The 12,638-nt window shown below is 36.1% G+C and overlaps 1 long non-coding RNA gene across 1 annotated transcript in view; it reads right to left on the bottom strand.

Moving 5' to 3' along the window:
• LOC149746873 (uncharacterized) overlaps positions 1 to 12,638 on the bottom strand; it is a 108,044-nt gene that overhangs the window by 17,523 nt on the left and 77,883 nt on the right. The window contains exon 2 of the long non-coding RNA XR_016388722.1: positions 1,989 to 2,089. This is a non-coding gene — a long non-coding RNA (uncharacterized LOC149746873). The remainder of the gene's footprint in view (positions 1 to 1,988; positions 2,090 to 12,638) is intronic.

A 12,638-nucleotide genomic window follows, 5' to 3' on the forward strand; every position in this document is an offset into this window, starting at 1 on the left:
AACTACTCCACTTTATTTTCTGTCTCCAAATGGATGTTTACAGCAACCTTGAGGTCCTCATTTATCTAGCTGGTTGGGTATGGAGGTTTTGAGTCTGTATTTCAGGCCCAGTGGGATCTCTGTGGGTATTAGTGTCGAGATTCAGAGTAGAGGGTATGAAGCCTGTTTTCAGTCTTGACTCTGAGACATGGTGTCCAATCCAATCTCCCATGCCATCAGCAATCTCTTTTATGTATGTGCTCCATTGGTCGGTACCCAGAGGAGAAGAGGGGTTCCTTTCCCTCTTCTTTGCATCTCTCTACATTCAGCCTGCTTCCCTCTTCTTTGCATCTCTCTACATTCAGCTTGCTCTTCAAAAGCTAGTTCTAATCTTGCTCTGTGATCCCCCACAGTGAAAGGAAACTCCACTACCTACAAACTGCAGTAAAGCTGATCTATCTATGCAGCTCGTGGGGCTTTTGTATAATTAGCTACTTTCTGTGTGTTTACATAAAATTGCCTCTTTCAGTTTATTCAGTCTTTATATTACTTTTCTGTTTATCTCCTTCAAGGCTAACCTGATGCCTTGCCCAGGTAGATGTTCAAAAAAGCATGTACCTTATATATAAATGATCTATTCTTGTGTATTCATGCCTTCTGTTCCATCCCAAAGCAGGCTATGTTGACAAATTTATGCGACACTTGACTTTGGGGATTTTACACTTTGACCAATAATATTGGTTTGTTGTTTTAACATATATTAGAACTATAATTGCTCATCTATTGCACAACTTCCTACGTCTGCTGCTGCCTTTCCTCCTTGCATACTTCTCTTCTATTTCCCCTTCAAGTCCCCCTCTCCCACCTCCTACCACCACTATACAAGCAATATATATTCAGAACTTAGGCTAAAAATGGTTCTCTGATCTCACCTCTCTTTATCCTCCCTAAACTGCCTGGTCTTTAAAGCAATTTTCTTTAATTGTTGATTTATTTAATTCCTTTGAGCCTATAGATTGACTCTCCGGTTCTATTTACCTTATTTCTTCTACTGCACCTTCCTTAAGTTGAAAATAATTAGGCCTCTGATTTTTGTTTGCTTGTGTACAAAACAACAGAAAAGTTGCCAGCTCCTAACATTTTACAAACAGAATTAATAGAAAAACAGCCACTGTAGGTTGGTAGCCTGGTGAATGTAATGCTAGGTGAATGTTGACTGGGTTGGATTTTGGATCGAATAGGGTTAAAATAGGCAGTGGTTCTCTTTCAAAAAAAAAAAGACATGGAAATTGGAAGACTAAACTTTAGCACTTGCCAAATCGAGGGTCTCAGAATTGGAAATGCCCTCTTCCTGACTCTGTCAGGAAGCTCATGTTGATACAAGCACCAAAAAATGAAAATCTCTGTCAAATGTGGTACTTGATCTTGTAGACTAGCTTCTGCTTAACCTGAAGTGGTCAGTGGAGCATGGTACTCTAAATGGAGGGGAGAGAGAGTGACTGTTTACCCAAAACCTGAAACAAAGGCTGTGTTTGGAAAATACAAGATAAAAAAATATCGCCATGGTAACAAATTACTTTTATACTCACATAAAGCAAAAATAGATCTCTCTCTCTCTTCCTTGTCTGAAAAGCACATATTTTAAATTACATGGAAGATTAAAGGTGATATGCAGAAACAGCTGCATGAATATATTTTCATTTTTCTTCATTTGGTTTATACTAATGTCAGTATAAATCTGAAAGGCAGAAATAATTTTGAATTGGAAGCATCTCAGTTCCAGAGAGCAGGAGCAACTTAGAAAAGAAATGTATAATTCAGTCAAAAACTCTATTTTGACTGTAATATAATGATGGAAGAATTGAACTTATCAAAACAAAATGTTCCTGGCATCAGTCACCAAGGAAAATATCATTTCTCCATGTATGTTTTTCCTTGTATTTGAAAAGTCCAAAAACGTTTTACTCTTCCCTTTGGCTTACAAAGTAGAATTCTTCAGTTTAACTTACCTGAAAGATAAATGATATTTTCAGGAGTCCTTAGGTCTTTCTTTAAAATTCCAAGAGATGCTGCTCCATGTAGGAAATGCTGTAGAACACTGGTGTGGGGCCTGGAGAGAAAGGAGGAGGATACAATCCAGTTTCTCCAGCAGAGTTCTTGGAAGTAGAGTCCTAATAAGCACCCCCCAACACTACCACTCACCTCCCAGGTCAGAGCTCTCTACTGGCTTACCTGGGCATCATTGACCTGTCCTATGAGACATGAAAGTTAAGTAATAAAAAGTAGATATTTTGGCTTGATAAATTTTCTGTCACCAGTTTTGTTTCCCTTGGAAGATTGTTTTCAACACTTAACAATAATCTTTATTTCCTTAGTGAAATCTAAGGAAGATCCTTTATACGGTCTTTCCCAAAGCCAGAAAACTATCTGATGGACCATATGAAACTTCCATTTTACACAGGTCAAAAACAACAAAATATTAGCAATTTCATAGGGTTTAACCTAGAAAATATTTTATCTGTTCTAATGGTCATAGGACTTCCCTCTAAAGCACTAAAACTGTTGATAATTTTCTTCAAATCCATCACAACTTTTTTTTTTTTCTTTCATAGATAAGAGGTGAAAGGCCTTCATACTTAGTGATGGGTTGTATTTCTACATGTCTGATTCAATAAGCCCAAACCTGAACTTATCATCACCAACAACAACCGAGCCAGTCTACTTCTCTATTTCAGCAGTTGGCTCTCTCACACACCTAATCAGAAGTCTGGGAGGAATCCTCAATGTCTCTCGCCTTCAGTTCTAAGTATCAATATTTATAGGCACTGAGTTTCATCAATTGAAATCTTTCATCCTCAAACTCAGTGATGCTTACTTATCACTACTGTAGTTCAGGATCTTAACACACCTGCATTTGTGCAATAGTCACATGAATAGTATCCCTATTTGCATCTCCTCATTCAAAGTCAAGTTCCACTGCTGCCAGAGTAGTTTTTCCAATATTACAAATCTAAAATATCCTTCTCCTTGTCAAAAACCTCACAGTTCCCCATTGCCTAGGGATAAACTCAAAATTCCTAAATTGTAGCCACCTTGAACTACCAGGTCCTTTTATGCTTGTTTTCATTTGCTTCTCTGGCTGCTGTTCCTTGAATAGCCAACCCTACCCACCCACCCCCCAACTGTTGTCCAGCTTGGAAACCCCTAATCAGCATTTAGGGCCAAACTCAGAGGCCAGGGAAAACTGCTTCAACTATTCTCTTTAATGTCCTGACATCCAGGAAAAGAATCTCTCTCTTCTGCCTGAGCCCTCTGTCCGTACCCAACATACATCATAGGTAGTATGGTTACTCGTATGAGTAACTCCACCCTGGTCCACAGATTGTGAGTTTCTTGAGTATACATAGTTTTAGTCAACTTTCTTTTCCAAAAATCCAGCCTAGGTCTTCACCATTATTCATTATTGAAATGCATCAAATGAATCACTGCATATACCTTCCAAACACTCTAATCACTTGGAAATAAGAATTTGGTTTATTTACAAGTTCACTCATTACCTAAGAATATAGTATCTTTCATTTTTTTATTTTTGGGGATATTAGTTCTTCCTTTTAATATTGTTTTACACGTAGACTAGACTTCACTCTCAAACACCTGTTGTCATTGTTGTGTTTGGTTTTGGTTTTGGTTCCTTATTTTCAATTCTGAGCAAGAATCCCTTGAAGCCATGTGCACCCAAACTGCCTCTGAAGGTCTCATATGCCTACATCCATTTTCATGTTACTGCCATAATCTTTCATTAATCCAGATTTCCTGGGTAATGTAGAAGATGCTATTGATTTGATGCTCCCCTCCACATGGTATTCACCGACCTCTAAGTTCATTTTGTTGGGTTGGACAGTATCTCACCTGCTGACAACCAACTGCCCAGCTCATGCACCCACCTGTTGCAACCACCCTGTTCCTGTTTCTCTGCCGGTAGGCTTTCCCAGCTCTATAGAAGTTTGATCGCAAACCAGGAACAGAGTGGTTGCAACATGCTATACATTTTATTCCCCAGGGGGCAATTTTCAGACAATGATAGACAGGACTGGGTGGATAAATACCCCAGCTTCCCAATCCATGAGGGGAACAACTCTGAGATGCGTTCTACCCCATTCCTCAGGGTTCCCCAGTGGAATAGTGCCTCAGGTGCCCACAGAGGTAACACACTAAGTAACAACTTTTAGTGGTGCTCCTTCCTTCTCAATTTCTCTTTCCTTTCTGTTTTCCATTTCCTTTCCTGTGCTTCCTTTGACCACTTCCTAAATAAATGACTCACACCAAGTCCTTGTCTTAGAATTGCTTTGGGGGAAACTAAAATTAAAGTGAGGAATATTTGGGGGACGTAGTGTCCAGGCAGTTCAGAACATCTATAAAACCAGGGTGTGTAATAAGAAAGTCACAACATTTTAGAACAAATAGCACCATAAAGATCATGTTGTCTTGCTTACTCTCTCTCGCTCTATTGCCTCTGATCCCCCTGGCTATCCTGCTTTATGTCTGCACAATTCTTTGTTCCCTTATCACTTGGCTTAAGTGAAATGGTGAATTTTTCCAAAGTAACTAAATATACAGGCAAAAGAAAAATGCAAACCAAATATAAGGCATCATAGGGCTTCCCTGGTGGCACAGTGGATGGGAGGACACCTGCCGATGCAGGGGACACGGGTTCATGCCCCCGTCCGGGGGGATCCCACGTGCCACAGAGCAGCTGGGCCCGTGAGCCATGGCCGCTGGGCCTGCGCGTCCAGAGTCTGTGCTCCGCGAGGGGAGAGGCCACGGCAGTGAGGGGCCCGTGTACCGCCAAAAAAAAAAAAAAAAAGACATCATAGAAGCACAAAACTTGACAAAGGTACTTTATGAGTTTGCTAGAGGTGCTGTAACAGTATCCCACACTGGGTGGCTTAAACAAGAGAAATGTCTCACAGTTCTGGAGGCTGGGAGTCTGAGGTCGAGATGTTGGCAGAGTTGTTTTCTTCTGAGGGCTATGACGGAAAATCTGTTCCAGGCCTCTGTGTTTGGCTTGTAGATGGCCTCTTCTCCCTGTCTTCTATGCGTGCCTGTCTGTATCCAAATTTCCCTTTTTATAAGGACTCCAGTCATATTGAATTAGAGCCCACCTTAGTGACCTCATTTTAAATTGATAACTCTGTAATGACCCTATCTCAAAATTAGGTCACCTTCTGAGGTACTGGGAGTTTGGACTCCTGCATATCTTTTTTGAGAGGACACAATTCAATCATAATGGTTGACAACACAGATCCTTTGTGAAACTGAAGTGGGAGGCTGCCTCTACTTTTCTTATACAAATACGGACATCCAGAGGCAAGTTCCCTTCTTCATTTCAGCCCAATCCAGTTTACTAAAGGGCTAATCCTACACCTGAGGTAAAGATCAAGCAGTTGGTTGCTGCTGTTAGATTTACAAGGGTTGTAAAGTTTAGTCTTTTTGCAGCAGGTTGAACATTCTTAGAAAATGTTCAGATCCTTATGATTTGAGCATTATTTTTCATGTAAATAAAATGTAGTTCTAATTAATGCATACTATGAAATACAATATCCTCCTTTGATAAACATGCTTGCATACCACTGTACAAATTGTACAAGGATTGAATGGACACCTTTACATATATAGTTTGTTTTCGCACATTTGTAAATGTTTTTTCTGAGATGCTCAGAATTAAAACCATTCGGTTAGAAGTGTGTATCATTCAGAAGGTCCAGATTTCTTTCCAAAAAAGCTGTACCAGTTTTTCTTCTAAGAGCAATGTGTGAGTGAATTGTTCTCCCACATTCTCATTAACAACAGATATTATCAGTTTCTTTGTTTAACTTTTGCAAATTTGATGAAAAATTGATATCTTACCTCTATTTTAATTTGCATCCTGTAATTAAAGGGAGTAGGATGAGCCTATTTCATTTATTTGTCTATTTCTCCCGTCAGCTGCCTGGTTATAACATTTGCTCATTTTATGGTAAGTCTTTGGACATTTTCTTATGTATTTGCAAGAGCTTATTAGATATATATTTGTGAGTTAATTCTTAGCTGGTTTTTCATTTACATTAAGCTATTTATTGAATATATTTTTATGTGTAGTATGAGTTAGGAATCAATTTTTTCCCCCAAGGGGAGAGATAACTGTCCCCAAACTATCTTTTGTTTACTGACTTGATCAAAAACATATAATTTTAATGTCAAAATTCTCTATCTTTTCCATTGATTTTCTCTTCCTACACAAATCAAACTACTTATATCAATTATTAATGCTTTAAAATGTTCTTGCTATCTGGTAGAAAAAATCTTACTATTTGTCCTTGTCTGTTTAGAACCAGCTTATCAAATTCCATTTGTGTTTTTTTGTTTTTTTGCGGTACATGGGCCTCTCACTGCTGCGGCCTCTCCCATTGCGGAGCACAGGCTCCAGACGCGCAGGCTCAGCGGCCATGGCTCACGGGCCCAGCCGCTCCGCGGCATGTGGGATCTTCCTGGACCAGGACACGAACCCGTATCCCCTAGCATCGGCAGGCGGACTCTCAACCACTGCACCACCTGGGAGGCCATCCATTTGTGTTTTGACTAGAATTGCTTTCTATGTATAGATTAACTTGTTCAAAAGAATTCTTTCCCCCATTGAATTTTCTTCTCAAAATCCAACTGTCCATAAAGTGTTGATTTATTTCTGTATCCTGTTATCATACTGTCTTGGTAACTGTAGCTTTATAATAGTTTGAAACCTGATAGCATAAGACTTCCAACTTTTTCAGGAATGTTTTAATTCTTCTAGGTAATTTGCACTTCCATGTAAATTTTAGAACCAGCTTTTTAATTGCTTCAAAAAGCCTTATTAGGATTTTGATTGAGAGTGCACTGAATCTATCAATCAGTATGGAGAGAATTGATATCTCAATAATATTGAGTCTTCCAATCCACAAATGTTTCCATTAATTTCAGTCTCCTTCAATCACTCCCAGTAATGTTTTGTAATTTTCAGTGTAGAAATCTTGCAGCTGTTAAATTTATTGATGTTGTTCCCCTAACAACCCTAAACATTTTTATACTACTATACATGATGCTATTAAATTTTAGTCCCATTTTTTTTGGTGAAGTTTATAGAAATCCAATTGATTTTTTTTATATGATGGACCTTGTAAATCCTGTGTTCTTGTGGAGTCACTTACTAGCCTTAATATCTCTTTTGCAAGTCCCTTAGGATTTTCTAGGAATATGACTGTGATCTGTGAATAAAGACATGCAAATGTGTGTTTTACACACATATAGATATAGATATACTTTATTTATTTATTTGTTTATACTTTATTTGTTTATTTATTTCCTTACTTCATTAGCAGTGACTTAATGACTTCCAGGGCAATGCTGAATAGAAATGGTGAGAATGGAACCCTTGTCTTGTTCCTGATTTTAGGATAAAATTGTTAAATGTTTCTCCTTTATATATAATATTAGCTGTAGGATTTTTGTATGCATACTTTATGAGACTGAGGGCCTTTCCTTCTATTCTTAATTTTCAGAGAGGTTTTTTTTTTTCTATCATAAATGGGTGTTAAATGTTTTCATGTTTTTCCCTATATCTTTCAAGACAATAATATAATTTTCTCTTTATGTGTTTTTCAGTGATTGGCTCTTGAATACTAAACAAATTTTGCATTCTTGGATAAACTCCATCTAATGTGCCATATTTTGAGTTTTAAAAAGTATTTTACATGTTATATTTATTATTAAATATTTAAATATAATATACATTTTAATATTTAAAATACTTTAAGTATAATTTATTTATTAAATGGTGTACTATAATTAAATTATCTTTAAAATTTATTAAATATATTGCTTATTTTTATTTAAAACATATTTTATATATATTTATACTTTCCTGGATGTGATTTACATTTATTGTTAAGTATTTTACATCTATATCCATGAGACATACTGGTCTTTAATTTTCTTTTTTTGAAATGTCCTTGGTGGCCTCATAAGATAAGTAAAAAAAATATTCCTACCTCTTCCATTATCTGGTAGAGTTTTCATAAGATTGGTATTATTTCTCCCTTGAATGTTCCTTAGAATTTATCAGTAAATCACTCTGTTGAAGATTATCTTTAATTATAAATTCAATCCCTTCAATAGATATGAGGGTATTCAGATTGTGTTTTTCTTTATGTGTCCATTTTGTGTGAGTTGGTAAATTGTGTTTTCCAGCTTCATCTAAGTTGTTTAAATGTATTGCCATAAAATAGTTCATAATATTTCCTTGTTATCATTTCAATGTCTGTAGGATCTCTGGTGAAGTCCACTATTTCACTCCTGATGTTGGTAATTTGTGTCTTCTCTCTCCTTTTTTCCTCTTAATTTTGCTAGGTGTTTATCATTGTTATTAATATTTATGAAAAACCTACTTTGGCTTTGTGATTTTCACTATTATTTGTTTGTTTTTTTCTACTTTAAATATATTAAACTTGGACCATTTAAATTATCTCCGGTTAGCTTCCTAACTGTCACCCTACTTCCACTTGACTCTCCCTTCTATTATCAACACAGAAGTCCTGGCGACTTTCATAACACAAAAGCCCTATCATTTTCCTCCCATTCTCTTTCCTTCTCTGCCATATCTTCTCCAGCTCCCTCTACCTCTCCAACTTCTCTCTAATCACAATGGCTTCCTTTCTGTTCCTCAAACACTTCAGTTATGCTACCATTTCAGGGTCAAGCTTTTATTCAAAAATAACCTCCTCGAACAAATTAGGAGGGGAAGGCTCCTTCCTTAATCAGAAAAGATATCTGCTCAAAACTTTCAGCAAATATCATACATAATGGTAAAATATTAAATGTTTTTCATTTCAGATTGGGTTTCAGATGAAGATGTCTGCTAACACTGCTTTAATTCAATATTTTACTAGAAGTCCTAATAATGGCAGTAAGGCAAGAAAAACTATAAAATTTCTAAAGATCGAAAGGGAGGAGATAAAACTGTTATTACTCACAAATTACATATGCATATAGAAAATCCAACAGATAAAATATTAGAATTAAAAACTGAAGGTACCAAGGTCACTATATCAATACACATAATTATTTACATTTCTATAAATCATCAGAAACAAATTTGAATCTTAATATAATAGCAAAACTACTGCAAGAATAATCTTAATGATTGCAAAATCTCTACACTAAAAATCATAAAACACTGAGATAAATTAAAGAATATCAAAGCAGAGGTATATACTATGCTCATGGATTGAAAGAGTCAGGATTGTAGAGATGTCCCCAAGTTAACTAACAGATTCATTGCAACACTAATAAAAATCCCATGAGGATTTTAGAGTGGAAATTTCAAGATTATCCTAAAATTTACATGAAAATGTAAAGAATGGTCAAGATAATCATAAAGATCTATGTTGAAGCACTTTCATTACCAGATATCAAGCCTTATTATAAAGCTGTGGTTATTAACAGAGCATAGTAACTGTGCAAAGACAGACAATTAGAACAACAAGCTAGAAGATAGTGCTCAGGAATAGACCCACATATTCAGGCATTTGATTTATTGCAAGGATGTCTCTGCAGATTTGTAAGGAAAGAATGGTCTTTCCAATAAATGGTATTAGATAACCATAAAGAAAAATATATATATACAATTATATATAATATATATGATATATAAGATATATCATAACTCCTACTTTACACCATCCCCCAAAATCAGTTCCTGGTGGATTTAAGTCTAATTATGAAAGATAAAACAATAAGGCTGATGTAAGATTACATAAGAGAATATCTCCATGAGCATGGAATATATGAAGATTTCTTAAATAAGACAAAAAACAGAAACCATTAAGGCAAAAATTGCCTTTAAGGCATTAAAATAAGGATGACTTTCATCAAAAGATACTATTGAAGACTGAAGAAATACTCATATCCACAATATATAAAGATCTCCTAATAATCAACAAAAAATGGCAAAAGGCTTGAACAAACATTCCATAGAAGAGAATATCAAATAGACTAACAATTAAAAACTTGATCAACCTCCTCAGTCATCAGAGAAATATAAATTAAAATCACAATGAAATACCTGTATACAAACATCAACATGCCTAAAATGAAAAAAGATGAAAAATATCAAACGTTGATTAGAATGAAAAGCAACTGGAACTCTTACGGACTACTGATGGGAGTGCAATTTGGTACCACTAGTTTGAAAACTGTTTATTCCACTACAACTGAATGTAGGCATAGCCAATGACCTGGTAGTTCTGATCCTAGGTATTTAACCAACAGTACTACATAGATGTATACACAGAATTTTGCATACAAGAAGTTTCATTGCAGTGCTATTTATAGTGGTCAAACACCAGAAATAACCCAAATGTTCATCAACAGTAGAATAGACAAATAAATTGTGATGTAGTCATACAATGAAAATGAACAAACTTCTACATGCAACATCTTAAGTGCACCTCACAAACATAATGTTGAGCAAAAGAAACCAGATATAAGAGTATAGATTATATATTCCTAGTTAAATTGTTCAAATACAGGAAAACTTATTAATGGTATAGAAATCAGGATCATGGTTATTTTTAAGAAAAGGGACATAGTGATAAGTGGGCAAGAAGAAGATGCTGAAATATAATATTTCTTGATCCAGAATACTGGTAATGTCTTATTTCTTTATCTTCATTTAAAGATGTTTTCATTTTATGAAAATTAATGGAGCTTATGATTCATGTGATTTCCTGTATGAATATTGTATTTCAATAAAAATGTTAATATGTTAAAAGTTGACTTCTCCATGAGACTTTTCCTAACCACCCCACTGAAAGTTACATCCTCCTCCATACTCCATATCTCCCTTCCCTGCTTGATTTTTTCCTTAACCTATAACCTTCTGATTTATTTGGTTTCCCCTAGGAGACTCTAAGACAAAGATTCCAGTGTGAGCAGTTCGTTTGGAAGGTGATACAAAGAAACACAGGCAGGAAGGGGTAGGGGAGGTGAGACTGGAAGGGAAAGAAGGAAGTATAGTTACCCTGTCAAGTGAGCTACTCTGTGGAAAAACTGGGGCTCAATCTGCTAGGAAAACTCTTGGAAAACCTTGGAAGAACACATCCTTCAGAGTTATCCCACCTGAGAGTTGAGATTGCTAGGATATTTTACAAGTAATTTTCTGTCAGTTGGTTGAGGGCTGCTCCCAGAAATGCCTGGCCTCCCACCTGTCCAGACGGACCAGGCTCTGGGGCAAGCCCTCAGACCCAGAGCTTCAAGGGCTGGCAGTGGGGTGTTGGGATGTCTGCACCAAGGGGAGAAGGGCTGCTGGGATATGGACTGGACGTGTTTCACGTATTTCATCTTCCTTATTTCCTGAACCCCCTCCACCCTAATTAGAGTACGTGCTCCAAAAGGACAGGGATTTAGGGTTTGGGGGTCTGTTTTTATCTGGCATGTGGAATATACTCAATATACATTTGTTGAATAAACAAATGAAGAACGAGAGTGCCATTTCAGTCTATTTCATGGTCATTTAAATTATCTTTCAGATGTACATTAAAAGAATTAAAAGGGTTAACCTTTATTTTTTGAATTCATTGACAATAGTCTCCTGTGCGGCAAATATGAAAGCTTTTCTCTAAGCTGCATAATTCATGGTCTTTTCCGTTTGTTGATGTGATTGACCTCTTTGCTAGAGGTGGAAAATGAGATGGCTGACACAAAATATTCTCTAAAGAAGCAAAGTATTTGTTATGCCATATATATATATATGGCAGCTGCAATCCAGTACCATTAACTCTTCTAGGTCTTGATAAATTATTTGATGTGTATCTTTTAATGGATTTTTTTTCTCCTTGATAGACTATGGTGTTCAGGGTGGCTTTTAATTTTTTTCCAGTTGTATTGTAAAATAATTAACATACATACTATAACTTGAAGATATATATAGCATGATGGTTTGACAAATATATTGTGAAATGATGACTACAATAGGTTTACTTAACATCCATTATCTCTGTTGCATCTTTAATACAAGAAAAAAAAGAAAAAAATTCTCCTTGTGATGAGAACTCTTAGGATCTACTCTCTTAACAACATTCATATATATCATACAGCAGTGTTAGTCATGTTGTACATTACATCCGTAGTCCTTATTTGTCTTATAACTGGCCTTTCACTTTTAATAACGCTAATAGTCATAATGACTATTATGGCATTAAAGACTGTGCTTTCACAGTCTTTAAATTATTTGTTTGTAAATAAATTATTAAAAATTATGAATAACGACATGTATACAACCCTGACACCTTAACCAGTTCTAAGTGACACCTTCAACTCTTGAAATTTTCTTTAGCCAAGTCATTCCCTCTTACAGTCTCCTCTCCTCGTCAATCATAAGCAGCACATACTCTGTTTGGAAAGGCCACAGGTGATCTTTTTAATAAATAAAGATCATTAAAATTAAAGGCTTCTGACTTTGAAAAAAGAACCATCTTTTCTCCCAGATTTTGACCTCTTTCCACCTTTCATTACTCCCAGACAGCTGCTGCTTGTTGGCCTGTTCTGAACCTGGGCCCTTTATCCTTGCACAGCTTTAATACAGAAGGCAA

The sequence above is a fragment of the Delphinapterus leucas genome, chromosome 18 (genome assembly GCF_059928025.1).
Source record: "Delphinapterus leucas isolate spDelLeu-1000000601 "Yukka" chromosome 18, BTC_Dleu_Yukka2, whole genome shotgun sequence".
NCBI classification, from domain to species: domain Eukaryota; kingdom Metazoa; phylum Chordata; class Mammalia; order Artiodactyla; family Monodontidae; genus Delphinapterus; species Delphinapterus leucas.